The 17361-nt window shown below is 49.6% G+C and overlaps 1 protein-coding gene and 1 long non-coding RNA gene across 6 annotated transcripts in view; one reads left to right on the forward strand and one right to left on the reverse strand.

The window, feature by feature from the left end:
• ANO10 (anoctamin 10) overlaps window positions 1-17361 on the reverse strand; it is a 115613-nt gene that overhangs the window by 38753 nt on the left and 59499 nt on the right. The window lies entirely within an intron of this gene.
• Window positions 1581-15623, forward strand: LOC119051451 (uncharacterized). Of its 2 annotated transcripts, XR_005082922.2 has the most exons (4): window positions 1581-1843; window positions 9152-9319; window positions 10308-10399; window positions 14526-15623. It is a non-coding gene; the product is annotated as an uncharacterized LOC119051451 (long non-coding RNA). The 2 variants fall into 2 exon arrangements; XR_005082921.2 differs by lacking the exon at window positions 14526-15623 and having other exon boundaries at window positions 10308-11055.

Genomic DNA, 17361 nt, shown 5'->3' on the forward strand with positions numbered 1-17361 from the left:
TATGCCTCATGGAACACTGTTCAGAGCCTTCTCCACAATGAAGGCTTAGTCTCCAGGGAAAACCCCTTGGCCTGACCCCCACCAGAGTAAGGGGATGCCTCTCTGTTCCAGCCCCATCCACCCTGCCTGTCTCACGTCCAAAGTAGGGGAAACAAAACCAAAAACAAGCCCAGGCCACGGAGCTTCAGGGAAATAAACTGGGAACGCTGCAGGGGGTGGGGGTGGAGGCGGGGGCTTTACCCCCCAAGGAACATCATGGAGGTCACAGTCCTCAATAAACCTCATGCCACTCGATGACTGAGACGCAATCAGAGGAAGTCAGCATGCATCCCGCCCAGAGCCCCGTCACACACCCACAGGCCGCAGCCTGACCGCGGGATTCCGGGCACAGGAGCACCAGGCGCAGGCTGGCCGCGGAGGACCCCGGGAGGCCCCGCGCAGACAGGGGACAGGCACTGGGGGGGCGGCCAAGGCTGGGACAGTCTGGGCAACAAAATGAAGCAGCAGTGCATAAAAACCAAAATGTAAAATAAACATTTGTCTTTTTACTATTGAGTTTGCTATGTGTCCTAGATGAAAGTCCTTTATCAGACAGATATGATTTGCAAAAACTTTTTTCTGTGTATTTTCCCTTTTCTTGACAGTGTCTAAGGAAGTACAAATATTGTGCTTCACAAATGGTGTCCAGTTTTATCTATTTTTTCTTTTGCTATGTGAACTTTTGGTGCCCTGAGAAACTACTGCCCAAGTCAAGGTCATGAAATTTTACACCTATGTTTCTTTTAAAAGTTTTATAGTTTAGCTCTTGTATTTAGGTTTCCGATGCACTGCAAGTTGATTTTTCACATGGGATTAGGCAGGGCACCAGCCTCGTTCCTTCACATGGGGACATCCCCTGGTCCTAGCGCCATTTGTCAAAAGGGCCGTGACGTCCCCCGTTGGACCGCCATGGCACCGTATGTCTTGAATGCCCTACGGAGGGGTTTATTTCTGGACCTAAGTGCCATGCTATGTGTCTGTGAGTCTACACTAAGCCGGCATCACCGTGCATCAGGCGCAGGGCGACTGCTCACCTGCAGGCGTCCATCAGAACGGCGCCCTGGGCGCCCCGGCGTGTTGGGCACTGTTCCAGCTGCTGCAGAATCCAAACTGAACAGAAGCTCGCTTGGAGCTTCCCTTTGTGGAGGAGACAGAAAATTAAACTATATGTAAGTGACACATCTACCACATCAGAGAGTGACAAGTCCCACCTGTGAAGCAGAGACAGGGCCCTGACAGCGCCGAGAGGCTAAGACTTGGACATGACGGCCGGGAGGGGCCTTGCACAGAGGGTGGCGAGTTTCACTGAGTCAAGACCCGAAGGAAGTGAAGAGCTGGGCAAGCTGCCACCTGGGAAACGCACTTCAGGCCCAGGGAAAAGCTCACATCCAAGTTCAAAGGCAGTGGCCTGACTGGCAGGTCATGGAATCCCGAGCCAGGCTGGGGTTTCTAAGCGGAATGAACCGGGGAGAGCAGGTGAAGATTAAGGCCAATTAAAGAGATGAAGGTGAAGATTAAGGCAGAGAGGTGAACCTGGGGCCAGGGTTCTAGGGGCCTCATAAGTCACCGTGAGGACCTGGCTTTACTCTGAAAGAGAAGGAAGCCAGCTGGAGGCTTCTGGGTGGAGGATTAACCTGCTTCAGTCAAGGTCATCAACAGAATCACTGTGGGGCTGTTGAAACTACACACAAGGGGGGAAGGGAAGAGGCGGGGGAGACAAGAATGTGCCCTGAGACGAGGGATGGCGGTGATTTGTGTCTGAGCCATCGGAAGGATGAAGCCAGCAGCGAGGTCTGCAGAAAGAGTGAGTTTGGGGACAGCAAGGGCTTATCTTTGGGGGGGTGTGTGTGTGACATGGGTGAAGGGAATCAAAGGTACAGACTCGCAGTAATAAAACAAGGTATCTGCAGTTAGTAATGCTGTATTGCATATCTGAAAGTTGCGAAGAGAGTGGATCGTAAAAGTTCTCAGCATCCACAGAAAGTTCCATAGCTATGGTGACGAATGTTACTTAGATGTACTGTGCTGATCATTTTGCAGCATGTACAAATAGTGCACCGTGGTGTTTACACCCGAAACTAATGTAATGCTGTCTATCAATAAGAACAGAGCTTATCTTTGGAAATATTAACTCTGAGACTCGTAACACCCAACAGAGGAGTCTCACAGGAAGCTGTGTTTGTAGAGCTATGAATAAAAATCAGAGATTCCAAAGCAGCTCAGTGGGGTTTGTGACTGAGATGAGATGAGATCGCCTGAGGGAAGGATGAGGATCAGAGCAGGACCCAAAGCAAAGCCGGAGACAGTGTGACAGTCTGACGGTGGTGGGGGGAAGGTGGTGAGCAGATCAGAAACACAACGCACAACACACAACACTCCTCCCGGCCACACGCACAAGGGGGAGGAGCTGCGGGGAAGGAGAGATGGGAGGGGGGAGGAGGGGGGAGAAACACTAGAGAAGGGCAGTCGGAATGGAAGGGAGGAGCAAAAGCAGGCGTTGCAGGGCCTGGAAGTCTGGACCAGGGCAGTGGAGGAAGAGGAGGCCTGAGACATGGCCGTGGTGCTGGACCTTGAGAAGTGGCGTTTGGTGGGGCGATGGGTCAAGAGTCACTGCAGACCTGAGCACTAAAGGAGTTTTGTTTGAAGGCAGACAGGGCACAGACTGGAGGGAGATGTGAGGCTTGACGGAGAGAACGGGGTGTTCGTGCGCAGATGGGAATGGCCCCGGAGATGGACGTGACGCAGGTGAGGGTGGGGGGACTGCGGGGGTGGGTGCTTGAGACACGTGAGAGAACAGGATTCCCGCTTGTGAGTGGGGACGTGTCCTCAGTGGGGCATGGACACAGTGCCCTGCGGTAACAGGAGAGGGGGTCGAAGGCATGGGCGTAGACGCAAGCGGGACAGCTGATGGGAGTTCTCACCTGAGGCCTCCAGCTTCCCAGTGAAGGGGGAAGGGAGGCCGTCTGCTGAGAGTGGTGGAAGGAGGGAGGGTCTCGAGGACTGAGAGGGGAGGGCAAGAAGGCATCACTGGGAGAGTGGGAAGGAGAAAGGGCCATGGAAACAGGCCTGACTGCTAGGCAGCCTAAAGGGCTGTTTGAGGTCAGTGATGAGGGATGTAAATGGAGGTCAGTCCCACGGCTATCTGGCAGGGACAAGGTCACGGTGTGACTGTGGCGGTGGGGGCAGAGCTCTGGGGGCAGACGGACAGATCAGGGGCGGACAGAGGCCAAGGATGCTGTGGCAGGGAGCGCATTCAAGAGAGGGTCTGTAAGTCCTGCAGCCCGGCCCGTAAGCCCTCAGAGGGTGCGGGGGTGAGTAACCTGGGGCTGAGGTGGGCCACCTCCCTGGGCATGTGGATCCCTCCTAGGACCCCTGTGTGGAGCTGATGGACTGGCTACATATTCTCCTCCCCCTTTACCCACTGAGGCCCCACCCCCCGGCCCGAAGTGCAGGGCATTAATCTCACACTCAGTCTCCGAGTAGGCGGGGCTTTCACAACTTCCAAATGTGACAGCAACACAGAGAATCAAACCTCGTTTCCAAACCTTTTTGTCTTTTTTGGCCCCAGACTCTGACCTTGGTCTTAGGGCACAAAGATGAAGAAAGGGCACAAAAACGAAATGGCAGCATCCTGGGGTGAATGAAGGAGGTGGTGGGTGCCCCGCGAGGCCACGCTCCAGGCAGGCCATCCCGGGGCGAAGCCAGAGAGCGGCGGGAACAGAGTCAGCACTGACTTCTGGTACACGGAGGTTAGGAAAAGCGAAGGCATGACATCTGAAACATACTTAAGCACCCACGACATGATGAAATAATTAATTTCTTTAAATAGAAGCTGATGTGCTACTTTTGCCCACTCCTCGGATACCTCGGGCTGGCTCCCTCGGCAAGGAGCGGCGGCCACCAACACCTGCAGAGTCACCCGGAGGAAAGAAAAAGGGCGCCACAAAAATAGCATCTCCAGACGGAGCGGCTGATAATTAAGTCATCACAACTGCACTTTTGAATGCCATCTTTTATACAAATCGTGTATATTTTAAAGCCCCCAAGGTTTTCTCTTATACTAGTGGCACTAATTTTCACCTTCTAGATGCTTAACATCTGCTGAGGCTGGGCATTTCTGGCTTGTGCTCAGAGCGGAGCCTTTGCACCCACCCACGGGAAGCACCACGGGCTGCGGCCTGCGTAGCGATGGCATCAGAGGCGCGAGGCGGAGGCAGAATGGGTGTCCGTCTCCAGAAGAATGGGTGGGTCAGTGTGGTTCCGTCACAAGATGGAAATTTACGTGAGGCACCAAACCAGGGTCTCTACAGCCACACAGACACAATGAACATAACGCTCAGTGGAAGATAATTAGAGAGACAGTAAGAGCCCAGATGCAGGTACATAAAATAAGAACACACACAAAACAACAGAATTTAAATAAAGGGGTGGAAGGGAATGACACACACCAAACACTGGCGTGGATGCCCCTGCAGGAGGAGGGCCACCGAAGTGGGACCAGATAAAGTGGCATCCAAGCAAAGGCGCCTCTGTCATGAACTATGGAGCAGGGAATGGACCTGATTCTATGCACCTGAGGTGGCGGTGGTCGTGAGGAGAAGACAGGAAGAGCGGCGTCCTTATGAACGAAACACAGTTGGTAGGTATGTATCTTCCACACGGGAAGCCTTCCAGAATTTGTCACTTGTAGATGACACCCCAGAGATGGCAACAGTGAAGCCCGACCAGGCGCCACCCAGGTGTCACCATTCTGCAACAAACCTGCTGGGATTTGGTACCGTCATTATCTCAGTTCGTGGGTAGAATTTAATAGGATCTAGGCTAACAGCTGCCAAAAGCTAAATTAGATAATGCTGCATCTAATGAAGAGTACAAGTTTGATCGTGCCTTGAAATAAATTCAGAGAGAAAAACTGGAAAAAAAAAAAAAGACTCCTATGGAGTTGAACTTGGCACTACATGCCTCTCAGCAGACCGCTAACCACACATGTCAGAGCTCACGTTCCTGGCAGGAACAGCTTCTCACAAATGTGCTCGTGCTTCCCCTTAGAAGAAATGTATGTTTCCTACAGGCTCCTACATGCTTTTTGTTTTCCATCTCTGAACTACAAGTAACATTCTAAATTACCATCAACTGCCAGGAGGAGATGGGCACCAGGCAGAAATCGAATGGACTGGCATGTCCCAAGAGGCTGCCAGGGCAACGCTCAAAGCTACGGGGAAAACCCCGCCGTGGTATTACCGCTGGGGCCTGAGGGGCTCGTGATCTGATCCACTGGGATGCGAGGCCCCCCTGCCCCCGCTCCCACTCCTGTGGGAGGTTTTGTGTGATCTTGGAACGGTCACTCCAGTTTCTCTGCCTTCCTTTCTCTGAGTCGCACTCACTTCCTGGCGACAGAGGCGGTAGGGGAAGGGGCACGGGAAGAAGGGTCGGGAAAGCCTCATTTTGTCCCCAACTACTACCTAGACAACGGGTGGTGACAACACACCGACTGTGTAGGTGTGACCTTCGTGACTTATGAAGAACTGAAATATTAAATCCCTGGAGACTTGTTATGAACGTTATCCTTGTCGAGGGACCCCTTACAAGGAGACTACTGTGCACTCAGGTCCGCACAGCGCCCGGCAGGCAAATCTCCGTGAAAGTCTAAGACAGACACGCTTTAGAAAACCTGTTCTAAGAGGAAGCTGAACAAAGATGCTGGGATACCTGTTTCCTCCTTCTGGGAAGGGTGCTCTTGCACGAGACAACGCAGCTCCGGGAAGTCCTCAAACGTAGGCTGCACTAACTCGATTTGCTCCACAAAATTCCTCCACACCCTCCTTTTACTTACTGTAACATTTCTGAAACTCTTTCTATGTGAATTATTATATGAATTTCAACCCCCTACACCAAATGAAGATGGGGTGGATAGGAAATGTAGAGCATTAAATCTGCCACTAAGTGTAAACCAACTTCTTGCAGGCCATGAGCCTCTGACCCGCATTTCCACAAGGGTAAGATGGGCCTCTGAGTCCCCTGAGTTGCACAGAACTAGGCAGAACCTATACGAGTCTGTCCAGAAGGTATTCAGACATGTAACATGGAAAACAGAGACACTTATTGAAGAAGACACAAGACACATTCTACATAGGACAATGACCCCTCGGTCCCCTTCAAAGTCGGCACCTTGGAACCTCACACAGTCCCCCCAGGACCTCCTCCACTGCTGGAAGACACTCCACAGAACCCTTTGTTGGAATCACCCCCAGTGCCCCATCATATTTTCCTGAATCTCATTGATGGTCTGAAATCTCTTCCCTTTCAAAGGTGATTTTAGTTTTGGAAAAAGCCGGAAGTCTCAGGGCACCAAGCCTGGTTCATGGGCCGTGGTTTGAATCAAGTCATTAGCAACTGCAGCACCATGTTCCTTCTGCTCTGGCTGCGGAAGTTGAGGGGCAAATTTTGCCACGACAAGCTTCATGCCAAGATCCTGAGTCAAAATCTTGGACTCAGTAGTTCTGGATTCCCCAGATCAGCTTCTAGTTCTCACACTGTCACCGATCTTCGTTGACGGCAGCCTGTGCACGTTCAACACTCTCAGGCGTTCTGCTTGTTGCAGGCCACCCAGAGTGTGGATCCCTTTCAACAGGTTCTCAACCATCTTTGAAGCGTTTGTGTCACTTTTATTTGTACCGCACTCCCTGCATCATCCCCGAAAGCCTCCTGAATCATCAGAATAGTTTCTGAGGGGGAATGTTCAAGCTTAACACAAAATTTCAGGCAGATTCATTTTTCTACTGGCTCAGTCATTTTGAATGTGACGGCCACACAGCGCACGTGCTCAGTCAACAGCGTGTACCGCCCCCACTGACCAGAACAGTGAAGTCGCCATTGTTCATGCGTGTGCCTTCCAGTCCTCTCTCCTCCACTGTCACGTTGGGTCGATGTTGCATCACAAAGGCTGGGCTTTTTCCGACAGGCCTCATATCCACGAGAGGACAGTGGCGGCCCCGTTCAGGGCAAGGCGGGTAAAATCGAGCCCAAAGTCCACGAGCGGCTCCAAGAGCAATGCCCAGCTGACCTGTCACGCCCCTGAGTGTGGCCCTTCTCCTTCGCCTTCCCTGACCCACTTTCGGTCCAGCCACCTCCCCCGACCTGCTGCCACCAGCTCCTGTTCTATCCTGGAGGTGAGAACGCACCTTCAGGAGTCAGTGCTGCTGAGTGAAAGGGCCTGGGCCTGCGCGCAGATCCCAGGCCCAGCCCACGCACCTCCCCAGTAGAGGGGGCAGGCATGAGCAGCCCCCTGTTTGGTGGGTGGCAGACTCGGTGGCACGCTCAGTGACGGGGCACAGAGTCCATGGGCAGAGTCTTCTGTGGAGAGAGCAAGCTTGAGGGGAGGCTTGCTGGTGACAGGGCCCGGGTCCAGGGGCCCATGGCACTACCTGCCTATGGGCCATGTGGAAGAATGACTTACAGGGAAGACCCTCAGAGCAGGGTGAGGGGTGTAGGCAAGGAGGGGACATCGCTGGGCAGTGCGGAGGGACTGCCAGATCCTCAGCAGGACCCGAGTGACGAAGGCACCTCAGCACCAGAGGCTGGTCCAGGGCCATCTGAAAACATTCTCGGGACCACTGTGGCCAATCCATCAATGTGACATCTATCAAATGGAGATGCTGCTTAACTTGAAAGAGGAATCAACAATTACAACTGTATTTTAATAATTAAGGTGTAGTTTATACCAGCTACATTCATAATCGCTACAAATTGGAAGCGACCACCATGTCCCTCGGCAGATGACTGAGTGAGTAAAGCACGGCGCATCTGTACAATGAAACACTATTCAGTGGTGAGAAGAAAGGAGCCAACAAGTCACGAGAAGGCAACGGGACCTAAACGCGCACAACTGAGTGACAGGACTCGTCTGAAAAGGCTACGTGCCATCGGTCTATGAGTCTAACCACCTGACGTTCTGCTGAAAGCAAAGCTGCAGAGACAGGAAACAGACCAGTGGTGGCTGGGGGCTTGCGGGGAGAGAAGGGCAGGGTGAGCCCAGGGGACACACAGGAGGTTTTTGAGGATGGAAAGACTGTTCTGTACGATGCAGTAAAGGTGGACACGTGACATTATGCATTTGTCAAGACCCACAGAAAGTACAAGAGCAAATCACATTGTAAACCTTAGTTAACAGTGGATCAATGTTGGTTTATCAACTGCAAGAAATGTACCATACTAATGCAAGATATTCCTAATAGGAGAAACTGGGGGACGTATGGTACCTCTGTACTTTACTACACTTTTTCTGCAAAATTAAAACCGCTCTAAAAAAACAAAGTCTATTAATTTTAAATCGTGCATCGTAAATCAAGGTGGCAGGGTTTTTAATATTGTGCCTTTAAACAGAAATATTCTGATTGCGGAATATTTTCCAGGAAAGTATTTTTAGAAGGATGCTATAATGATTTCCTCTCTTACATAACACTGCTGTGATGGCCCAGAAAATATGCAGAAAACACTTTCCCCCAGTTGGAAACCTATTTAAAGTAACATCAAACATTCAGTCCCAGGCTTAACTAACGGTAAGATGGCATCCAATTACAAGCAAAATTTGAAGAAATTGAATATAAATAAGCCACTTATTTTTTCATTACTTATCATCAGATGTCTCATATTTGGGGGTACAAAGTTTCCAAAAATCAAAATTCCATGCTTAGGAAATAGAATATTCCTTGCAAGTCAGATTTCCTCCTCCTGGTCTGAGGCCTCATCGCACCCCTCCATGGGAGAGGGTGGAGGTTCAGGGTGCACATCGGGGGCTGTCAAAATTCTAGAGTGTACCCAGTTTTACTGATGAAATGTCTGTATTTGATACAGTCCCATGAATACCCCCACATTCTGATAAAATGCCCCCAAGGGCCCACGACTAATTAAAATTGCTCTAGTTATTAGCAACACACCCACAACAAACGGTTGGAGAGAAACATACAACCTCGAATAACCTCACTTTAAATAAATTCATGTCCTCAAGAGAGCTCTTGGGGCCTAACATTTGCTCTTTTTCCCTGGTCCAATCTCATCTCCTGTCCTCCCAGGTGATTTTACACTTTCTCCTCTCTCTTCAAACACCCAACAGCTCTTTCTACTTCCTCACTTTCGGCACTGACCTTACCTGCTATTCCGTGGAGAGAGCAGATGCTTTCGGATGAGAACAGCTGTGAGCTCCCATCATTACTCAGACCCACTACCTGCTGGGACTCACACCCTCCGCCTTTCCCTCGGTACTGAGGTCCAACCTGCCGAGGTAGGTTTGATCCCACTCATCCCTCTCACAGAGTCAAGGGCATCGTTCCAGCTGTTCGCACCCTGGGGAGGCTGCTGCAATGCACCGGTGGCAGCATCAAAGTGCAGCTTTGAATCTGCTCCAATTCAACTTCTTTTTAAAAATCCCTCATATATACATCACGCATAAAATGTTCTTGCCAAAGCTGTTTAAATAATCTAATCAGGCCTTTAGACATAATTCCAATAAAATATAGGGACAGAAGAACCAGTTTTTAAAAAGAGAAAGGAAGGGAGAGGAGGGAAGGAAAAATAAAAACATCATAAAGAAACAATGAGACACCCACTGTGGAACAGTCTATAGGAAAACTGGCCTAGATGCTTCAAAAGTCAATGTCATGGCCACTTCATCAGAGAAAACATGTGATCACAAATGCATGAAAAGGTGCTAAACATCATTAGTCATTAGAGAAGTGCAAGTGCAGACACTATAACACACCTGTTATAAAGGCTAAAGTAAACCAAATAACCCTGATAATACCAAGTGTTGAGAAGGATGTGGAACAACCAGAACTCCCACACATTGCTCAATCCCACTCCTAGGTGTTTGTCCCCAAGTGAAATAAAAACCTACAGTCCCACAAAACCCTGTGGGCACACTGTTCATAGCAGCTCCATTCAAAATCACCAAGACTGCAAAAAACTAAACTTCTACAGAATGGATACGTAAGCTATGGTACAGCCACACAATGATATACTTGCTCAGTAACACAGCGCAACTACTGTACTGATAAGTGTAATAACACGGGCCAATCTCTGTAATGAATGCATTACGCTAAGTGAAAGCACACAGATTTAAAAGGCCGTTTATTGTATGATTGAATATATATGATATTCTGGAAAAGGCAAAACTGCAGGAAGGAGAATGAGCCACTGGGGGGCTACGTGGGGGTCTGACCAAAGAGGAAGTCCGAGCGCTCTCTTTCTGGTCTCCGCCTTTGTCATGTCAGAACTAGGTGTCGGCGCAGCGGCTGGTGAGGAAACGCGCACGGCTTGGAGGAGTCCATCAGACCCGACCACCCAGACCCACCTGCGTCTCCAGGTGAGTCACCCAGCAGAGGACCCAAAGCAGAAGGGGCGACACTTCTCCAGGGACGAGGATTCTTCCTGCTGGCGCTGAAAGCTTCTTGGTGGCTGAACTAAAACAATCTCTCCTTGAGATTTTTACTTATAAACATTTCAAATTGGCTAAGCCAAAGCTTTCATTAAGAGGCATATTCACTACCTTCCATTCCCAGTAATAAATCTGTGTGTTAAAACAGCTCTTTGCTGCTTAATTCAGAGACACGAAACAAAGCAGAGAGTGGTTAAAGAGGGTGAATGTACGCAGAAATCAAGTGTCAACCAAAATGAAAGAAATCACCACTTCAAAATATTGTCTTTTACAATGACTTTAGAAGAACTACGTAATTTGGTTTTTAAGATTAAAGAAATGCGCATTTGTGGTCATGAAAGAATCAAGTGGCCCCACATGGAAACGCTGTCGCGAGGCAATAAAACAGATGACCCCGAGCGTCCTTCCGAGACACCGCCTGATCCAGTCGGGAGGGCGCGTCCGGCTCTGTTTCCGCTCCCTTGCTTTTAACTAGACTTGATTAGTTAAATACACAGTCATTATTAAAGTAAAGAAAACATAGAAAAATAAAGATAAAAGAAATTATCCAAATCTTAATAGAGAAAACTACTGCTGTTACCATTTGCATGCTATCTGGGCCTTTTCCTACAGAAATGCACACATGTAAATAAACACATTTGTGTCCGTCACTGAGATATCAAGGCCATCTTTCCAATGATGAAGATCTACACACAACTTTAGTTTTCTAGTGGCAAATTATACCATCATAAGGATAGGCCCACGCTTAACTGTCTAATGTTGGACACCTAGCCCCTTCTCGGTCTTGAACGTCATATCAACTTTTCAAAAACTCTTAACCTTCGCCCCGATGGAGCGTTCTTGCTTCACATAATTTTTCTCATTTCAAACAATATGGAATACTTCCACCATGTGTATGCCAAAGATAATTCAAAAATAAATGGACCATGACCTAACATTTGGCAAAATCTTGAGCGATCAAGCAGCTGAAAAAGTCTGCCAGGTGATTAGACTCTGTCTTTATTTCGAGGTTGGCGCATCGCTGGCAAAGCCTAGGGCCTGGGTGACGGTTTCACAGCCCCGCAGAAACGCCTCTGCCAGGTTGGGGACCCACAGAAACTACAGCGACCTCCCCACCCCCCAAATAGCCGGTCGTGCATTTTCTGAAACTGCCCCTGAGCACACTGACCCTGATGTTAGTCAGGTTCCCTGCTCAAGGGATTATATAATCAAGTCAACTCTGAGTTTAATTTAAAAAATGTATTTGTAAAGAAGAATGTCTACGCCCTCTTTTGCTCGATAGCAGAGACGTCTCACCTTCCCCTTTTCCTTCGGCTGAAAGGAGAGCCTAAGGGTGAGGGGGAAGGCCCAGTGGTGCATTAAGATTCTCGTCTTGTGTAGGTGGCTAAGAGCGTCTGCTAGTCCAGGTACTCTCTAAAAGTTTCTTAACACAGCTTTGTTTTTACTTTCTTCTTCAAGTACTTGGAGGTAGAAATGAAAAGTAAATATTAGACGTGGATGTAATAAAAAATAATCCAGAGTTTGGCCAATCTAAAATCAGATGATGTAATAAAAACGGTCTAATTCACAGGACTTGATGACAAAAACAGAACTAGAGATGTAATGACCTTTAGTGAAATATGACTGGCACCTGCCCTGAAGAGAGCTTTTTAAAAAGAGAGTAAGAGAATGCTTTTTAAAGCTGCAGGCATTTCTAACTAAGTGTTAGGCTGCGTAGGAGAAGAGTCAATTACCAAATGGTTAACATCCAAAGGTAACCCTGGGACTTGAGAGGCTTCTGGAATAAACGGACAGATTTGCTTCTGCCCTCCTCCCTCCCAAATCTCACTGAAAGGACCGTCCACGGTGCCCGCACCCTGCAGGTCGAACCCAGAGGAGCCTCTGAGCCCCCTCCCCCCTCTCTCCCAGCCGCAGCCCTCACAGCCAGGCCGCCCCCGAACCCCCCCGCCACCATCCCGACCTGCAAAGACAACAGCATTACACTGCAAGGGGACAGAGACCCGGGAACAGGTGAAAACTTGAGGAATGACAGCCCATTCAGGCAACAAAGTACAGGATGCCAGTTTCGAAGGGGGCGGGAGCATTCGGAGAGCAAGGAACCCTTGGACACGAAACATAGGATAGCAGAAATAAATTCAATGTTAGCATTAGAAAGCACAGTTGAGGAAATCTCAAAACAGAAACAAATTGAAGCAAACAAAAAAAGGAGACAGAAAATAGGGGGAAATACACAGCGACTGGTGAATCCGGGTAATGCAGTGGAGGGCCAGAAAGAGAGAAGACCAGAGATGGGGGGAAGACCACTTCCAGAGACACAACTCGAGAAGTGTCAGAGAACTGAAGCACCGAAGTTTGCCAAGTGTCGAGCTCAACCGATGGGGAAGAAGAAGCGCCCAACCCACAAAGCCATGTCATCATGACATTTCCCAACAACTGGGATGGAGAGAAGACCCAACCTGCCTCAGAGAGGCCACCAGGCTGCGGTGAAACACAGGGACGGGACTGGCGCCGGCCTCCCAACAGCGACGCTGGAGGCAGCGGGACGACGCCTTCCCAGGTTGGAGGGAAGACGGGTGAAGGCATTTTCAGACACACAGGACCCTCGAATTTCTCCGTCGTGCACGGGCAGCACAAGAAGGGGGTTGGTTACGAAAGAGCGTGTGGGCGAGAGGCGAAGTCAGTTCTCAAGAAGCTGGAGATGAGGATGTTTACAGGGTGAACATGGCCCCGGCAGGACGACATGATTCCAGGAACAGCCTCTCCGGGGAAAACGATCAGGCATCAGAGGTGCCCAGGCGCACTGGCCTGCGAGCAGGATCGGTAACAGGTACAGAGAAAACCAAGCAAATAGAAACAAAGGCCGCTGTCAACCCGATTATGTTTAAGGAAACACGCTTATCTGTAAGTAATGTCTGCATAATCATTAAATATTAACCAAAAGGTGTGATGTAAAACTACGGGTGTAAAAACATTCATATTAGTTAGCAGGGAGCCAGGGAAACCAAAAAAGCACGTTTTTTAGAAACGTGGACATTAGAAGAAAGGGCTGAAGGGGCGTCTGCCCTTCTGGCATCTCTGGGCCGCCCGGGAAGAGGAGCTGTTGTCATGGGCCACACGTTAAAGACTCCGTGACACGTAATCACAGAAAGGTCTCCATGCTTTAAGTACATTTACGATCTTGTGTTGGGCCGTGTTCACTGCCATCCCGGGCTGCATGCGGCCCAGGGGCCACCTGTTGGACACCTCGGAAGATATTGAATCACTGCCACTAAGAAAGGAGAGCAAAACAGTGACCTGTTATTTTGTTATCACTGTATTCTTAAATATTTGACCTTTAGAATTAAAAATATGTATCATTTAAAAAAAATAGGATCTGATTATCACAGCAAACTGAATACACTCGGTCAGCCATAAGCATGAAAATCTGTAAGATCTAGTTTGAAATTACGGCCAGTACTGAGGTACTGAGTTTGTGCCTTTGGAGAACCGTGGGATGTCGGGGTTGGAAGCCCCTGGACAGTCACCTAATTTATGCCACCTGTTCCCCAGAGTGAGGCCAGCCACCTCCTGAACCATGTACACACAGATGACACACCAGCTGGGCGCACAAACCCTCACAGCCCTGGAAGCCTCTTCTCTGAGTCCCTGCTCTGGTCCCTCTCGGTCTCCAGGGGGCCCCCTTTGCTCCCCAGTGTGTGTGCCCAAAACAGACTCGGAGGACAGCCCCTGAGTTCACAGCTTCCCTCGCCAGACTTGGAGGAGCTCCTTTTGGTGGCAATTCCACACCCTCCCAGGAAGAGTCACAGGGTGGAGCCTAGGCTGGGTGCTCCCTGCTCATCACTGGGTGGGGGGACAAGCTCCCCCAGGAGCCACGGTGGCACTCACTGTGGCCGGGGGTCAGGGGGAGGCCAGTTTCCAGGAGCAATGGGTAATGGGCAGGCAATTCAATCAATAGGGCACGGATGTTGGAGAAAAAGACTGCTATTGAATTTGTCTCTTTAGAGATTCAATTTCTGGTCATGTTTAAGAATGATTTGATTACATCTTCTCTTAGAAACAAAGGAGTTTACGCTACAAGCTTTCTGTGCTCTGGGTGCTGAGGAGGGGTCAGCACCAGGCGCCACAAAGGGCGATACAAGAAGGTCGTTCCTTGAGAAAAACTCCCCTTTCCTCTCTCTCTCTGTGGGTTCACTGATTCTGAAAAGAAGGGTCTCCCAAGCGACTCCACCCCAGAAAAGATCTGCCTCCAGGCCCCAGGCCCTTCTCCCAGTGAGTTTGGTAATGGGATGCTTTTACAGTGCTGGGACCTTGCTCTTCCGGGGGCAGGTCGCACTGTTTTCACCTGCACCGCAGACGGCGTCCCGTCCGAGGAGCCGCACCCCTGCAGCTGGACTCCGGGTAGCGGCGGCTCCCGCGCTGCACCCAGGCCTGCTCCTCACCACTGCACAACAGACCAATGACTACGTTGGACTGCTCGGCACCTCGCAGCCGCTCGGTGATTCCCAAGCCAATGTTATCCATGACTGACTACGGAGGTGGGGGCTGCATTCTCCCCCCGTGGGCACGACCAGTCAGTCGACCAAGTATTGGGACTTCCTGTGTTTGCAGCTGACCACACAGTGAGAAGGGGCCTGGTGTGAACTGCAGGAATGGATCACACACCCTTCCCGGGACCACCGGAGACGCAGGGGCGAGAGGATGCAGCTGGGTTTCACCACAATACTGTGCAGAATACACAGTTGGACAGGATGAACTCTTCCAAACTTTTCATTTCAGCTGCTCAAAACTCGTGGTGATTTGCTTGGCTGGTACCGTGAGTACATGCTGGAGAAAATGCTCTTTGCTGGGTTAGAGGGGCACTTCGCCACGAACAGGACCTGTTTCCAGGTGACCAACAGAGGACTAGGAAGTCCTTTCCTCTTTCTCGAGGAGGAGAGAAAAAGCAGAACGTATAATGACACCCACAACATCAAGGAGCCGGTGTTCCGTCCACTTTCTGAACACTGCTGACGACACCAGGAGGTGAGACCATTAGCTGGCCTGGCTCACCCGGGCACAGCATTACCTCTCTAAAATTAAGATCACATAAAGTTTAAAATCTCTTTGAATTAGCTCATGGTCATTACTGATCTTGACCAAAAAGGACTGTCTCATAATAAATCAACAACTACCTAAACATTTGCAAATAAAAGTCTCCTTTTGTTAAAGAGGTCTCCTATTACATGAATCATCTGATAAAAAGAAAAATTCCCTTTTTATCAATATAGTGATAAGCTTTCAGGACTCAGACAGCATTAAATATCATCTCTCCCAGTTCTCAGAGTGGTGGTGCCAGGCAGTTACCAACACGAGATGGGGGGGGGGGGGGGGGGGGGAGACTTGATGCTCGGGGAAGGCCTGTGTGACCAAGGTCACCCAGTGGGCGGGGGTGGGGGCTGCAGCCAGGCTTTCCGCAACCATCCCTGTCCCGTTTCTTGCTAAATCCAGGGTCCTTGTCCTTCTCACGAGTCCAGCTGTGCAGCAACAGAAGCCTCATGTATGGGGCGTGAATAGCGCCCCCCCCATTTGTTCCCTTCTGTGCAATAAGCTTTCAGCCTATTACTGAAACTCTATAACTTTTCATGTAAACACAAGCAAAATAAAAAGCAAGAAAACAAAATAGCCCACATCTTGGCAGTTTGAAAGAGACTGGAGAACAAACACTTTAGAGATCTTCCTTCAAAGCAGTAAGGCATTTTAAAATCACGGCTGGGAAGATTAAAAGCTTGGTAATACCCCCCACGCTTTATTAACACTGGGCAGTAAACATCATCAGCAAACGGATACTTGTGTACTCAAACTGGTCCAGGTCACGGGAAAGGATGGAAAGCTAGACCAGTTAATTCTAAAATGAAGGTCAGTTTCACTCAAAGTGCAGACGCAGAAATTCTAAATACAGCACTGGAAACAACCCAGTAGGGGGTGAACAGAATAACAGTACATGACCCAGCACCGCTTGTTTCGGGAGTGCAGAGCTCACTCACCATCAGGAAAGCCATCAACATAATTTATTACATTTACATTTTTTTAAAGTGAAAAAATAAAAACCATATCAATAATCAAAAAGGCTGAAAAACATTTGGTAAATTCAATTCTCATTCCTCATTAAAACAAGAAAGCAAACAAACAGCTACCTGAAATAGAAGTAGGAAAAGACAAATAAGGTCAAGGCCATTTACTATGAACTGGCAAGAAAAACTTTCTACCATGGTGCAACACAGGCCATCACCATTTACGCCAAGGCTTGCACAGGGAAGCTTACTACTCAACATTGTTCAGAGACCCAAGCTTCTTATGTGGAATGACTCATCTATTTTGTCCCTATCGGTTGTGAACCAGGTCATTAACAATCGAGTGATTACTCTAAAAGGACCTGAGTAGCATAAACCTCTGCTCTCTGCTGAGCTTGCTCTGCACTGGGAAGAGTGCCTGAGCTGCAGGGAGAGGCGCTTGTAGCTGTTTCCGGCCACTGGCCACTGTGGGCAGGAGCAGCAGGGCCGTGGTGGGGGCTGTGCTTCCCTCCTCTGGCTTCCTGGGAAGCCGTCGGGCCTACCCGCATGTTCCTTCATCGTCACAGGGTCTGGGCTGGAGGATGTGGTGTACTGGCGTTCAGTCCCCAGCCCCAAATGACTTCAGGGTGAGTACTGAGGAAGGAGCTAAAACCAGGCTGCAGGTGCAGCCGGCCTCCCCCAGCTCAGTGCTGGAGCTCACGCAGAGAACCCCCTGCAGGGGGCAGCGAAATTCCTATTTCTGCTGATGGTGCTGGCAACCCCTGGGAAAATTTAAACACAGCTAAAATAAATAAGTGCGTTCCTTAGCAATGCCAGATATTATGGGTAAAACAACAGGTA

Source organism: Artibeus jamaicensis, unplaced genomic scaffold (genome assembly GCF_021234435.1).
Source record: "Artibeus jamaicensis isolate MK-2021 breed Jamaican fruit bat unplaced genomic scaffold, CSHL_Jam_final contig_519, whole genome shotgun sequence".
In the NCBI taxonomy this organism is placed as follows: domain Eukaryota; kingdom Metazoa; phylum Chordata; class Mammalia; order Chiroptera; family Phyllostomidae; genus Artibeus; species Artibeus jamaicensis.